We start from the raw sequence: 15842 nt of genomic DNA, 5'->3' as shown, positions 1-15842 counted from the left end.
ACTTGTCAGCTGTGTGACTTTAGGCAAGTCACTTCACTTCTCTGGGCCTCAGTTCCCTCATCTGTAAAATGGGGATGAAGACTGTGAGCCCCTCCTGGGACAACCTGATTACCTTGTATCTACCCCAGCGCTTAGAACAGTGCTTTGCACATATTAAGCGCTTAACAAATACCAACATTATTAATTAAATGGGGCCCCTTAAAGAGACTTCCCACCCCAAACACGAAATATATTTGAGAAGTCTGTCAAGTACCGGGAACTGGTTGGTTGCTCTAGTGGTTTTGCAGGTTGATTTTGCAAGCTCTAAACCCCCGGCAGGAACTGCTGTCAGGTATAATCAAATATTCCCCAATTTGGGGCTCAGCTTGTGTAATTTTTTCTTCAGTCACTAACAAGCCTCGTGGTGATACGACCCATGTTTCCCATACCACCAAGAAGGCATTCTTGGGCCGGAGAAGGGGAGTGGTTTTATTTTTATTTTTTTTAATGTATTTTTTAAGCACTCACTATGCCAGTGCCAGGCACTGTAGTAAATGCTGGGGTAGATCCAAGCTAATCAAGTTGGACACAGTCCCTGTCCCACATGGGGCTCACAGTCTTAATCCCCATTTTGTAGATAAGGTAACTGAGGCACAGGGAAGTGAAGTGACTAGCCCCAGGCCCCACAGCAGGCAAGTGGCAGAGCCTTCAGGTCCTTCTGACTCCCGGTCCCCTGCTTACTCAACTAGGCCATGCTGCTTCTCTGTGATTCATTCATCCAGTCATATTTTTGAGCACTTACTGTATGCAGAGCACTGTACTAAGCACTTGGGAGAGTACAATACAGCAATAAACAGTAAAATTCATTCATTCATTCAATCGTTTTTATTGAGCGCTTACTGTGTGCAGAGTACTGTACTAAGCGCTTGGGAAGTCCAAGTTGGCAACATCTAGAGACGGTCCCTACCCAACAGTGGGCTCACAGTCTAGAAGGGGGAGACAGACAACAAAACAAAGCATATTAACAAAATAAAATAAATAGAATAAATATGTACAACTAAAATAGAGTAATAAATCCTTACAAACATATATACATATATACAGGTGCTGTGGGGAGGGGAAGGAGGTAAGGCCCCCGCATGGGGCATGGGGGATGGGGAGAGGAAGGAGGGGGCTCTGTCAGCTGTGTGACTTTGGGCAAGTCACTTCACTTCTCTGTGCCTCAGTTCCCTGCCCTCAATGGGCTTACAGCCTAGAATGGGGAAGACAGACATCTATACGAATATGATAGTCATCATCATCATCATCATCAATCGTATTTATTGAGCGCTTACTGTGTGCAGAGCACTGTACTAAGCGCTTGGGAAGTACAAGTTGGCAACATATAGAGACAGTCCCTACCCAACAGTGGGCTCACAGTCTAAAAGGGGGAGACAGAGAACAAAACCAAACATACCAACAAAATAAAATAAATAGAATAGATATGTACAAGCAAAATAAATAAATAAATAAATAAATAAATATGTACAAACATATATACATATATACAGGTGCTGTGGGGAAGGGAAGGAGGCAAGATGGTGGGGATGGAGAGGGGGACGAAGGGGAGAGGAAGGAAGGGGCTCAGTCTGGGAAGGCCTCCTGGAGGAGGTGAGCTCTCAGTAGGGCCTTGAAGGGAGGAAGAGAGCTAGCTTGGCGGATGGGCAGAGGGAGGGCATTCCAGGCCCGGGGGATGACGTGGGCCGGGGGTCGATGGCGGGACAGGCGAGAACGAGGTACGGTGAGGAGATTAGCGGCAGAGGAGCGGAGGGTGCGGGCTGGGCAGTAGAAGGAGAGAAGGGAGGTGAGGTAGGAGGGGGCCAGGGGATGGACAGCCTTGAAGCCCAGGGTGAGGAGTTTCTGCCTGGCACCCTCTCTTGGCCAGAATCCTGCTGGAGGGAGCAAACCTCTGAGTTGACCCTGCAGTTGCCCAGAGAAGCCCTATCAGGGCCTCCACTATCACCCGTCTATCAGGCTAGGAAGCTGGAGGACCATCTTAGAGTTCTTGTCACCCAGAGACCCAGGGGACCCACATTACCGAGTCCCCCTCAGCTGGAGGGAGGCCCCTAAAAGCCTCCGGCCTTTTCACAAACCATTCCCCCAAACCCTTATTCACGGCGGCCAACCCTCAGAACAACACACAATTTGGACCCATCTGACCGGTTTCCTATGGTGAAATCCGATACAGGCTTTCCAGACTTGTAACTGTACCATTTTCAATAGATCTGCTGTTTGCACTGTTGATGTGCAGTTGCTGTCAAGCCTGCAGTGATTTGTTCTTCGTATTTTCAGAGGGGTTTTCTCCCTCTCTCCATTGCTACCAGAAGACGCTTTATAGAATTTTTTTTCCTCTCCCACTCCTGGCCTTAATGCTAGTTGCGTTATTTAAGTATGGATGTCAGCCTTTGAAAACCATGGTTTTCATCAGGCTCCTCTAACGGTTTTGGTGGGTTTTTGTTGTTGTTTTTAGGGTTGGTGTTTTTTTTGGTGGGGGGTGGGCATTGTTTTTGTTTTTTTAAATGAACACTTCATTTGTGGGGTTTGAGTTCTGGTCAGTGACCTGTCCCTGATGCTTTTTATTCAGTTGTATTTATTGAGCACTTACTGAACTGAACTAAGTGCTTGGGAGAGTACAACAGAACAATAAACAGCCACATTCCCTGCCCACAGTGAGCTTACGGTTTCCAAAGGGAGTGATGATGGTTTCCAAAGGGAGTGATGATGTGTCGTTTAGTTTAGAAGTCTCTCTGGGAGGATTACTCTGCCTCTCAGCAGTGCACTCTCCTGAGTTCTTCCCTCTCCAGGACCCTACCTGAGAGATCAGTAATATAGCACTGAGAAGCAGCATGGCCTAGTGGAAAAATCAGGGACCCGGGAATCAGAAGTCCTGGGTTCTAATCCCAGCTCTCTCGCTTGCCTGCTGAGTGACCTTAGGCAATCATATTTCAGTCGGTCAATTGTATTTATTGAGCACTTACTGTGTGCAAAGCACAATATTAAGCGCTAGGGAGAATACAGTATAACAGACACATTCGGTGCCCATAACGAGGTTACAGTCTCAAGGGATTTAGGCAAGTCACTTCACTCCTCTGTGCCTCAGTTTCCCTCAACTGTAAAATAGGGATCCACTACCTTTTCTCCCTCCTACTTAAATTGCGAGCCCATGTGGGACAGGGACTGTGTCTGACCTGATTATCTACCCTAATGCTTAGCACAAAGTAAGTGCTTAACAAATGCCACAAGTATTATAGCACTGAATTAGCTATGTCATCTGGGCTCTTAAGACCCAAAGAGGGTGGCCCCCCAAGCTTTGGACTTCTAAGAGCAAATCACAGTTCCCAACTTTCCCATCTCCTCGAGATGCAGAACTGAGGATGGAGATTCTTTTCTCCCGAGGGGAATTTGTGAATCAGTGCCTGGGCGGAAACTGAATCCAAACCTTTTAGCGGGCTGAGAACTGTCTCTCTGTGTCTCTCTGTGTATTTCTGTGTCTCTTTGTGTCTGCCTATGTCCATCTCTCTTTGTGCCTCTGTTTGTCTCCTTCACCGGACACATACATATTGTCTTCATCTGGATCAGAGCAGAAAGACATGTCCCGCAGCATGGCCTAATGGAAAGAGCTCCGGCTGGGAGTCGAGGACCTGGGTTCCAATTCCGGCTCTGCCACTTGTCTGCAAATCATTTTACTTCTCTGGGCCTCAGTTGCCTCATCTGTAAAATGGGGATTCAGCGAACCCCAGATGGGATGTGGACTGTGTTTGTCCCTACCCCAGTGCTTAGTCCAGTGCCTGGTACATAGTAAGCACTTAACAAATGCTATAAAAAAAATATACAAGACAATCAGGTCCCACGTGGGGCCTCACAGCCTGCGTAGGTTGGGAGAGCAAGAACTGAATCCCCATTTTGCATACGAGGGAACTGAGGCACAGGTAATTGAAGTGGCGTGCCCCAAGTAACACGGCAGACAAATGGCAGAACATGGTTTAGAACCCAGGCCTTCTGACTCCCAGGCTGTTTCACTAGGCCACGCTGTCTCATCTCCACTGTAACCCAGATGAAGCTGTGGCTATTCAGGAAGATCCCCAAAATGGTCTTACAGATTTCTATCTGGGGGAAGGAGGTTCTATGCAGCCAATTTAGGAATGTGGGTTTTGTTTTTTGGGCTTTTTTTATATGGTGCTTGTTAAGCATTTACTATATGCCAAGCACTGTACTACACCCTGGGGTAGATACAAGATAAGTCAGGTTGGACACAGTCCCCATTCCACCTGGGGTTCACAGCCTAATTAGGAGGGAGGATGATTTAATCCCCATTTTCCAGATGAGGGGATGGAGGCACAGAGAATAAATAATAATAATAATAATGATGTTGGCATTTGTTAAGCGCTTACTCTGTGCAAAGCACTGTTCTAAGCGCTGGGGGGGATACATGGTGATCAGGTTGTCCCACGTGGGGCTCACAGTCTTAATCCCCATTTTGCAGATGAGGTAACTGAGGCTCAGAGAAGTTAAGTGACTTGCCCAAGGTCACACAGCAGACAAGTGGCAGAGCCGGGATTCGAAACCATGCCCTCTGACTCCAAAGCCCATGCTTTTTCCACCGAGCCACGCTGCTTTTGATTTTGTTTCCCCAGTTCCAATTCTGATCGACACTTCAGCCGCCTCATGCACCTGTGCCCATTCTCAGCCCTTGGGTGTTGGTGTATGTTCGATGTTTGTACGTCGATCTCCTCCCGCCTGGAGTGGAAGCTCCCGGTGGACAGGGACAGGTGGACTTACTTGTCTTGCATTTCTGTTGTACTTCCCATGTGCTCAGTGCAGTGCATTCAGTAGCTGCTCAGTAAATAACATCGCTACTCCAAGGAATAGAAAGTTTATTCATCCTGCCTACCTGCGGAGCTGCAGCTGGGTCATCTCTGTTCCTGATGTGGATAGCGGAGAGTCCGAGATGGCCCGTTTGGCACCAAATCCACCGAGGAACTCCTAGATTTTGCAGTGTCCGAGATGCTCTGTTTGGCGCTGTATCGCCGTCTATAAATAAATGAGGTTTTTTTTGTAGTTGCCCCCGATTTTCAGCCTGGTTCCCTAAATAGGACCACGTGTACGGGAGCCAATTCCCATGGAAAAAGTGCCGTGGGCAGTTGGAGGGCGCAAAAGCGGGTACAGGCACACGCAGCAGAGAAGACCCCAGGGTCCAGGGACTCCTTCCAGAGGACCGGGACCCCCTCCCCAGAAAACAGCAGGCACATCTTGTTGATCCTCTGGTAGGAAATATGAGGCGGAATGGGGCCAAGGGAATTCGAGTCGATGACGGATGGGGCGTCTCGAGAGCGATTCCCTCCGTCAGAGGCGGTATTAGTATACCGGGTGAACTTAGCCTCGTCCCCCTCGCTGCTTTCAACTGAGAAACTACCATTTGCAGAGCACTGTCTCTGGGCACTTAGGAGAAGTACGGTAGAAGTCGAGAATGCGATTTCTGCCCTCGAGGACTTAGTGTGGTGGGGGGATAGGGGACAGGCAGGCATCAGTGGACAAAAGGCAATAGATAAGAGTGGGAGAGTAGAAAGAGCGGGAAGCAAAATGGCCTAGTGGAAAGAGAGGCCTGGGAATCGAAGGATATGGGTTCTAATCCCAGCTCCGCCACTTGCCTGCTGTGTGACCTTGGGTGAATCACTTCACTTCTCTGGGCCTCCGTTTCCTCCTGCGGAAAATGGGGATTCGATACCTGTTCTTCCTTCCCTTTAGACTGGGAGCCTCATGTGGGACAGAAACTGTGGCCTACCTGGTTTTCTTGTATCTACCCACGGCACTTAGTACAGTGCTTGCCATATAGTAAGAACTTACCATCATTATTACCATAGTCTAGAACACTGGTGGCTCTATCACTCAGTAAGACATAGAGAAGCAAAGGAGTGCTCAAGAGTACTGAAGTGGGAAAGGGGATGGCATGAGCAGGAAGGTAGGGGACCAATCCGGGAAGACTTCCTGGCTTTTTAGGATTTGAAGGAGGGGAGGCTGCATTATTTTAATATTTGTCCCCCCCATAAGGCTGAAATAATAATAGTAATGATGGTATTTGTTAAGCGCTTACTTTGTGCCAGGCACTGTACTGAGTGCTGTAAACACCCTGAGGGCGGGGAACACATCTACCATTGGACTCTCCTAAGTCTTTAGTACAATGCTTACTTTGTGCCAGGCACTGTATTGAGTGCTGTAAACACCCTGAGGGCGGGGAACACATCTACCATTGGACTCTCCTAAGTCTTTAGTACAGTGCTTTGCACACAGGGTTCAATAAATACCATTTATTGATTGATGACCACTTTCTAGCATGCTCTCTTTCTCGGGCCACAGACAGATATGGCAGTCACCCACTAATCAATCAATCAATCGTATTTATTGAGCGCTTACTGTATGCAGAGCACTGTACTAAGCGCTTGGGAAGTACAAGTTGGCAACCACCAGTAGTCCAAGGAACGGCCCACTGGCCATATGGCTCTGGCTGTCCTGGAGGAGTTTTGCATGGGGATGGAGAAGCCTGGCCTAGTGGCCAGGTCCTGGGAGCCAAAGGGCTTGCCACTTGCCAGCTATGTGACCGTGGACAAGTCATTTAACTTTTTTGTGGCTCAGTTTCCTCAACTGCAAAATGGGGATTTAGTACCCGTCCTCCCTCCTACTTGAACGTGAGTCCCATGTGGTCCCATGTGATCAGTCAATCAGAAAGAGAAGGCAAAAAGAACACGCTAATGTTCTTTAAGGGGCAATCACTGCAGTGGCAAGAGTGGGTAAGATGACCCCAAGAGGGAGTTTTTGCATCCTGAATTCTTTCCAACTTGTACTTCCCAAGCGCTTAGTACAGTGCTCTGCACACAGTAAGCACTCAATAAATGTGATTGATTGATTGACAGGGATTCTGTCCACCCTGATTAACTTTTATGTACCCCAGTACTCAGTACTGTTTTTGACACATAGTAAGGGCTTAACAAATAGTATTTTTTTTTTTTTAAAAAAAGGAGTCAATAACTTTGGAAGTGTCAGCTGGGAGAGAAGCAGCCAGTCCCAGGCCAAGTGAGCAGGGCCGAGCCAGAGGTACACAAAGCAGGGAAGACAGAGGCTGGGATTCCCAGAATGGGAACAAAACCGTGATTTCATAAGGCCACGTGGACCGGCCCTCTCCCACCCTGGGCGAACTCTGGGTGACTTGGGCATGGGGGAAGGGTGGGTTCCCTCCAAAAGACCGGGCAGCCTGACTCTTCATTGAAGACGAAAGAACGGGTGGGATTGGTGGCGTCAGGGCACGTGCCGCCCCTCCAAACGCTGTGCCACGTCCGGCTCTGCCCTGGATCTGTCAGCGGGCTGTCTGCCAGATCATTCCCAGTCATTTGTGCTGGGCCCCAGAAGGGCCTTCTGCCTCTCAGACCAATGAAAGCGGGGCTGCCCGGTCCTCGGGGAGAGCTTGGGGCTGGGTTTCTCAGCAGGGCCCTGGGGGCAGAGTGCCAGAAGTGCCAGCATTTCAATGTGGGGGGGCGAAAAGGGGACAGGAGTTGTGGGGGGTGGAGGGGGAGGTGGGTTGAATTGCATCTGGCAGATGTCCACTTGAGTTGGGAGCTTCAGTATTGGGAAGAAAGGGCAAAAGAAGCAAAGTCTAAAGGAAGCTGAAGGGATGGGCAGCGCTGGAGAGAGGCCAAAGTGGTCAGCTGCATTTTCAGCAGCTTCTGAGCCAAAACGTGCAGAAAAAAGCAGTTAATGCTGCTGCCCCTTATCCATCTGTCCATCGTCCCCCACCCCGTTTGCCCCACCCAAGGACAGCCATTTGGAGCAGATTGAGATGATGCTGCTGTCTAGATGAGGTGGATAGCCCAGCTCTGACAGTGCCCGGCCGTAGCGGAGGGGGGCCAGAAGCCGGGTGCGGGTACAGGTTTCTGCCTCATTGTGGGGAGCCTGCATGTGACCCCAACTAATGCCAAAGGGGTGTTTGGGCACCGAGGACATCGGCGGGGCCAGAGAGCTTCTAGCAGATAGCCAAGCAGGGGATGTGAAAGGTCTCTCTTCCGACCCCCAAGACTTCCCCCAAATCCCCTCCCAAACCTTTGGCTCTTTTGGTGGCCAGTTGTCCGGTAGCCACCTCACCCAGTTTGGGCACTCATTTGTGAAGAGTCGGTGTGCATGTAGAGGTCCCCCTCTGGGGACTCTAGTCCCCAGAGTAAACTGGAGCTAGGCATTTCTCCTAGGTTCAGCTCAAAAGTAAAGGAAACACAACTTCAGCTGGCACGGTCAAGCAGAGGGGAGGGGAGCGCTCTCAGACGAAGCTCTGAGGCAAGCTAAAACTATCAACAAGTTTCGAGGGGCTTCAGGTAGACCCAGGGATAAGTGGTCCGTGCTGGGTCACTGGGGGAGAATCGGGGATAGAGAGGGGAGAATCAGAGGTGTCGGATGGTCCATCCCAAAGCGGTGGTGTCAGGGAGGACAGTGTAAGTACATGGTTCCTTCAAGCCCCCTGGATCTTTTGTCCCAGTCTGGACGGGCTGAGCCAGGGATGCTTGGGCCTCGTGCTGGCACTGCAGGCTTTCACATAGAAACCGCTGCTCGCCCAGCAGGCTGGTATGGTGGGGGTGGCAGCGAAGTGCGGAATTCAGAAAGGTCTGCCTTTTGAAGAGCTCAGGACTTGGGCAGGGTGGTTAACCTCAAAGGAAACGACCGAAAACCCAATAGCCTCTTTACTCCAGAATAACTTCCCTCTGGCCTGGCAGACATCTGGCCTAGCAGCCAGACCCGGCGGGGGAGGGCACAGGGAGGAACCCACCGTGTTCTTACAGATAGGCAGTCCACCTCCCGCCCTAATTGATGTGTTTCTGCATGCGTCGGTGGTACTGAAGTGAGGTCAGCATCGGGCCTGGCCTCAGTTTGGCCCGGCCTTCATGGCTGGGGCGGGGGAGGAGGGGTTAATGGTAGCACTGCCAAGGCTGGGGCCTGGGGGAACAGCAGGCAATCCCTGAGTGATTCCCAGCATGTATCCCAAAACTGCTCGAGGAAGCAGCAAGGCCTAGTGGAAAGAGCCCAAACCTGGATTCTAAACCTGCCTCCGCCAGTTGCCGCCCATGTGACCCCGGGGAAGTTGCTTAACTCATCTGTGCCTCAGTTTTCTTATCTGTGAAATGGTAATTAAATCCTTCTTCCTCCTACTTAGAGGTGTGAGCCCACAGGACTGGGACTGGGTCCAACCTGATTATCTTGTATCTATCCCAGTGCATAGTAACCATTTTAACAAGTATCATAATTATGTGCTGCCGACTTGTACTTCCCAAGCGCTTAGTACAGTGCTCTGCACACAGTAAGCGCTCAATAAATATGATTGATTGATTGATAATTAATGACCCGACACAGATCAGCTGGACCCCAGGCACCAGAATGTTGGACCCCCAACCCCCGAATTTGTGGTTTGGGGCCTGAAAGTTTTCCCCAGCTGATCCATTGGTTTCTACCTTCTCCAGTTAACCCAGCACAGGAGGAGCAGCCATTTTGACATTTATTGAGCACCTGGCCCTGTACTGAGTGTTTAGGAAAGTCTAGCATTACAGCAGTGAGAGAGCCCTCAAGAAGTTTACAATCTAATGGTTCTAATGGAACTGCCTGATGCCTTGAAGTGATTTCCCCGCTCCCCAGAAGGAGAGGCTGAAAAAGTGGCCAACAGGGACTGTCCTAGTTTGAGAACATTTCTTCTCTTCCCCACACCCACGCCACCCCACCCCCGACGCCCCATGAGGGGCCGAAATTGGGAACTCGGCCTCATCGGTGAGTTGTGGATTATGCCTTCCCCCACCCTGCTCCATCCCAGAGATAATATGAACACCAAGTATGCCGGGTAATGTGAGCGTTTAGGGAAAACTCGCTCCAAATTTGAGAGCTGTTGGAAAACAGTCGATCGATCAGTGGTATTTATCGAACCCTTACCGTATGCAGAGCACTGAACTAAATGCTTGGGAGAGTACAATACAAGAGTCATTAGGGGCAGTCCCTCAAGGAGCTTACAGTTTACTATGGGTAGAGCAGTGTCATGAGTGGTTGGGAGGGTACAATGCAATAATAATAATGATGGTATTTGTTAAACACTTACTGTTCTAAGCGCTGGGGTAGATACAAAGTAAACAGGTTGTCCCACGTGGGGCTCAGTCTTAATCCCCATTTTACAGTTGAGGTAACTGAGGCATAGGGAAGTTAAGTGATTTGCCCAGGATCACACTGCAGACAAGTGGCAGAGCCAAGATTAGAACCCGTGACCAGAGCTAGTGCTTGGCAGCCGATGTCTCCCATTCTCCCCGACCCTGGCCCTGGTGGTTACATGGTGTCCCATTGAGCTGCCTTCCACCAGCTTGTTATCCATTTCCAGGTTTTTGCCTCTTGGCCACCTCCTCCTCCTCCTCCCCCCACCTTTCTTCCTTCTTCCAGGCTGTTGGCTGACCAGTAATCTTTTTGGCAAAACCAGGACAAAGTGCAAGCATGGAGACCTGCCTTCGTACTACCAGGTTTTTGCTGGGTTACCGCAGTAGAGGACAACACAGCACAGCTCCTGTATAAACTGCTGAAACGTGCCCCACCTCCCCCCCACCCAACCTCACCTCTGCTTTCCCTCTTCTGTTTTGGGCGTTTTCTTCCCATGCCCCAACTGCTCTCTTGGCTAGATCGTAAATCCCTTGAGGGCAGGAATGGTGTCTGCTGGCTGGGTGCTTTGCCCACGGTGGGTGTTCAGTACTGATTGATTAGTTGGATGTGGAAGCTGGGGGATCTGAGAGCTTTGTCACCCAGAGTTTAGGATGAGGCGGCTCCCCAGTCTACCCACCTTGGTTGATCAGAAAGCCCTTTGCAGTCTTCTCTTCGTTTTGGAGGGTGGAGGATATTTAGTAGAGATGGGCACCACCATCTCTGGGGACCCTGATCCTCCTGAACCAACCCCGCTCGGGGCTCAACCGCCGAGAGGACCGAGCCATAGGGAATTTTGCCAGGTAGAGGAGTGTGGCCTAGTGGATAGAGTCCGGGCCTGGGTGTCAGAAGGCCCTGAGTTCTAATCCCAGCTCCGCCACTTGTCTGCTGTGTGACCTTGGGCAAGTGGCTTCACCTGTGTGCCTCAGTTCCGTCATCTGTCAAATGGGAATGAAGACTGTGAGCCCCATGTGGGTCAGGGACTGTGTCCAACCTGATCAACTTGTATCTACCCCAGTGCCTGGCACATAGTAAGTGCTTCACAAATACCATTTTTTAAAAAAGACAGGAAAACTTTCCAGTTGTCAGGGGCCGTCGTGCACACCCTCGGGCTTCATCAGGGGAAATGGCAGGAAAACCTTCCCTTGTTCCTTCCCAAGGTGGCCCTGAGGAGATGTTGAATTCTCAGGCTTAGAACAGGGGCAGCCCAAGTTGCTGGTACCAGTGGGATTGCCACCTCAGGGGCTCACGTTCAGGCCCAAACGCCTAGTACAGTGCTCTGCACCCCGTAAGCACTCAATAAATACTTTTGAATGAATGAACGAATAGATCAGCTCTCCAGCAGGGAGGGTGCTACCACAGGAGCAGCTGGCTGGTTTTTAGCCATGTCTAGGGGAGGAATTCCAGGCCCAGCCCGGCTTGGCCTTCCAGAGAGGGAGAGAACAGAATGAAACCAGACCTCCCGGCAGTTTGCCCCAAATCAATTCACATTTCCTTACGATGGGGGCTGCTGCTGGGGCAGAGGGGTGCCCCTGGCTCAACAGAACTGGGAGAAAGAGCGATTCTGCACTCAGGTTGACCTTTGACCCACCCTGAAACAATAGGCAGAGATTGTGCATTTGGAAACAAACCCGTGGGGCAAAAGTCCATCCCGACATAGTTTCCCCTCAGGGACATTCAGAATGCACCCATGTGGCTGCAACTCTCCTGCAACCAGTCAGATCAATTAGTGCTAGCTGTTGACTGCTTTCTTTGTGCAGAGCTCTTTAATAATACTACTGATGATAAGGATAATAATATTAATAATACGGGTACTTGTTAAGTGCTTAACTATGCCTTCCCAGACTGAGCCCCTTCCTTCCTCTCCCCCTCATCCCCCTCTCCATCCCCCCCATCTTACCTCCTTCCCTTCCCCACAGCACCTGCATATATGCATATATGGTTGTACATATTTATTACTCTATTTATTTTACTTGTACATATCTATCCTGTTTATTTTATTTTGTTAGTATGTTTGGTTTTGTTCTCTGTCTCCCCCTTTTAGACTGTGAGCCCACTGTTGGGTAGGGACTGTCTCTGTTGCCAATTTGTACTTCCCAAGCGCTTAGTACAGTGCTCTGCACATAGTAAGCGCTCAATAAATACGATTGATGATGATGATGTACTAAGCACTGGGTTAATACAAGATAATTGGATTAGACACAGTCCCTGTCCCAAATGGGGCTCACAGTCGAGGGAGCGATAATAGGGATTCAATCCCCATTTTACAGATAGGGAAATCAATCAATCAGTCGTATTTATTTATTACTCTATTTATTTATTTATTTATTTATTTATTTATTTTACTTGTACATTTCTATCCTACTTATTTTATTTTGTTGGTATGTTTGGTTCTGTTCTCTGTCTCCCCCTTTTAGACTGTGAGCCCACTATTGGGTAGGGACTGTCTCTATGTGATGCAAATTTGTACTTCCCAAGCGCTTAGTACAGTGCTCTGCACATAGTAAGCGCTCAATAAATACGATTGATTGATTGATTGATTGAGCGCTTACTGTGTGCAGAGCACTGTACTAAATTCTTAGCACTGTACTAAACAGGCTAAACTAAACTAGGGAAACAGGCCCAGAGAAGTGAAGTGACTTGCCCAGGATCACACAGCAGGCAAGTCACACACACACACAGCAGGGATTAGAACCCAGGTCCTCTGAAACCCAGGCCTAGATCAGTAACTGCTTGGGTGAGTAAAATACAATCGCGTTGGTAGACACAATCCCTGCCCACAAGGACATGAAAAAAAGATTAGGGAGAGGGGAAATATTAAGGTGTACGGGTATAGACATAAATGGGGCAGGGCTGGGATATCATCAGAGTATTAAAGAGGAACACAGTCATTTGCAGAGGGGTGGGTGGATAGGGGAAATTTGGGTTTTGATTCAATCAATCAACCGTATTTATTGAGCGCTTACTGTGTGCAGAGCACTGTACTAAGCGCTTGGGAAGTACAAGTTGGCAACATATGAAGACAGCCCCTACCCAACAGTGGGCTCACAGTCTTGAAGGTGGGAAGAGTCCTGGTATATCATCATCATCAATCGTATTTATTGAGCGCTTACTATGTGCAGAGCACTGTACTAAGCGCTTGGGAAGTACAAATTGGCAACATATAGAGACAGTCCCTACCCAACAGTGGGCTCACAGTCTAAAAGGGGGATATGGCACCGAGGAATTTGTAGGCATTAGCATTTGTAGGCTTAGAGAAGCAGCGTGGCTCAGTGGGAAAAGCCCGGGCTTTGGAGTCAGAGGTCATGGGTTCAAATCCCGGCTCCACCACTTGTCAACTGTGTGACTTTGGGCAAGTCACTTAACTTCTCCGGGCCTCAGTTTCCTCATCTGTAAACTGGGGATGAAGACTGGGAGCCCCACGTGGGACAACCTGATCACCTTGTAAATTTCCCAGGGCTTAGAACAGTGCTCTGCACACAATAAGTGCTTAATAAATGCCATTATTATTATTATTATTATCATTAGCGAGGGAAGAGCTGAAGTGGGGTTTTTTTTTTTTGCATAAAACTACCCTAATAGAGTTAATCTGTAACCGAAACTAGGTCCCACAGCGAGATAAAAGCAGCACTGACCTAAAATACAGATAGAGCAAGCCAGAGAGAGCCCTTTTGTTCCGGCTGGGGGTGGGCACTGTTTGAACTGGGCTCTACCGCCTGGTCCTCTGTGCCAGCCAGGCACCTCCCCAGATAGAAAGCTGCCAGAGCAGGCCCAAGTCACCCCACCAAAGCAGCAGGGGCAGAAAGCAAACAGATGCTTGGCATTCCCCATCAACAGTTCTTGCTTCTTGAAGGACCGGATCAGCCTCTTCCCTCGCTTGATCCTCAGTTCTGGTCCGTAATAATGGTGCTGTTTGTTATGCGCTTAGTACATTCCAAGCACTGTGCTGAGCCAGTGGGTAGATAGATCAGACCCAGTTCCCATTCCACAGCCCGAGGAGGGAGGAAAGGAAATGAACCTGCGTTTTTAAGAATGAGGAAACTGAAGCCCAGTGAAATCAAGCGACTTGCCCAAGGTCACGCAACAGGCAAGAGGGCTTTAAAGTCTAGCTCTTTCAAGATATTTGGTAAGTGCTTATTAGGTGCCAGACACTGTTCTAAGCACTGGGGTAGATACAAGGTAATCAGGGTGGATACAGTCCATGTTCCACATGGGGCTCACAGTCTTAACTCCCATTTTTACAGATAAGTTAGCGGGCACAGAGAAGTCTCGTCACTCGCTCAAGGTAACACAGCAGACACGTGGTGAAGCCAGGTTCCGAACCCAGGTCTTCTGTCTCCCAATCCTGGGTTCTTCCCGTTAGACCAGACTGCTTCTCTGTGGCTGAAAAGGTTTTGCGTGGTAACTGCTCTGCTTTTGGGCATTATTTGATATCCTGGTCTGTAGGGTGACCTCCCCAGCCACCTCCCGTCTTCTCATCTTCTTCTGCCCCGATGTGGAGGGTTGTGAGGAGGAGGAGGATTGGGAGTGTGGATTATATATTCTGTGTCTTTGAAAATAAGATGGAAAAAGCTGTTTTCCAGGTAGTTGATCTACTGGGAAGCGCTGGGAGCCGGGAGTCCCAGGTCTGCCACTGGCCAGCTGTGTGATCTTGGATAAGTGACTTAACCTCTCTGGGCCAATTTCCTCCTCTGTAAAATGGGGATAAAAATACCAGCTCTCTGTGCCTCTTTTATTGTGAGTCCTGTGTGGGACGGGGTCTGTGCCCAACTGACGACCTTTTATGTGCCCCAGTGCCCAGCAAAGTGGGGGATACCTAGAAAACAATTCAAATGCCATTTGAAAGACCAAGAAAAAGGAAAGTGGAGCGGTGGGCCCTGATGGGTTACACTCTCTTGTGTCTACACTACCCATAGTCAGAGTCTGGAGGGAGAAAGGAATGGTGGTAATAATAATAATAATGATGGTATTTGTTAAGCACTTACTACGTGCCAGGCATTGTAGTAAGTACGGGGGTGTATGCTAGCAAATCAAGTTGGACACAGTCCCTGTCGCACGTGGGGCTCACAGTCTCAATCCCCATTTTACAGATGAGGGAAGTGAGGCACAGAGAAGTGAAGTCACTTGCCCAAGGTCACAGAGCAGTTGAGTGGCAGAGGCTGGATTAGAACCCATGACCTTGTACTTGTACATATGTATTTACTTGTACATATCTATTCTATTTATTTTGTTAGTATGTTTGGTTTTGTTCTCTGTCTCCCCCTTCTAGACTGTGAGCCCGCTGTTGGGTAGGGCCTGTCTCTATGTGTTGCCGACTTGTACTTCCCAAGCGCTTAGTGCAGTGTTCTGCACACAGTAAGCGCTCAATAAATACGATTGATTGATTGATTGATTGATTGACCTGATTCCCAGGCCCGTGAGATTTAGTGTCCCCTGCTCTCCTTAACCCTTTTCCTGCTCCACCTCATGCCCAGTCATGCAAAGCACAGACAAGGTGACGACCTTCAGGACTTACCTTTGGCCGACTCTTGGCCCCCAAACCCAGGGGAGTCCAGTCTGGAACGGGCAGAGCGGCGGTCTGGGCCGCAGGCTCTCGAGGGAGGAGAGGATGGGAGGCTGCAGAGGCG

At 49.4% G+C, this 15842-nt stretch overlaps 2 protein-coding genes across 2 annotated transcripts in view; one reads left to right on the top strand and one right to left on the bottom strand.

The window, feature by feature from the left end:
- Nucleotides 1-15842, top strand: part of CYSTM1 (cysteine rich transmembrane module containing 1) — a 48487-nt gene that overhangs the window by 29729 nt on the left and 2916 nt on the right. The window lies entirely within an intron of this gene.
- Nucleotides 4877-15842, bottom strand: part of PFDN1 (prefoldin subunit 1) — an 80121-nt gene continuing 69155 nt past the window's right edge. Inside the window, exon 5 of the mRNA XM_038770594.1 lies at nucleotides 4877-5049. The gene's annotated coding sequence lies outside the window, so the exon portion shown is untranslated. The remainder of the gene's footprint in view (nucleotides 5050-15842) is intronic.

Source organism: Tachyglossus aculeatus, chromosome X2 (assembly GCF_015852505.1).
Source record: "Tachyglossus aculeatus isolate mTacAcu1 chromosome X2, mTacAcu1.pri, whole genome shotgun sequence".
Lineage (NCBI taxonomy): Eukaryota > Metazoa > Chordata > Mammalia > Monotremata > Tachyglossidae > Tachyglossus > Tachyglossus aculeatus.
Note: the sequence above shows the minus strand (reverse complement) of the source record. Positions and strands in the feature narration are given on the sequence as shown.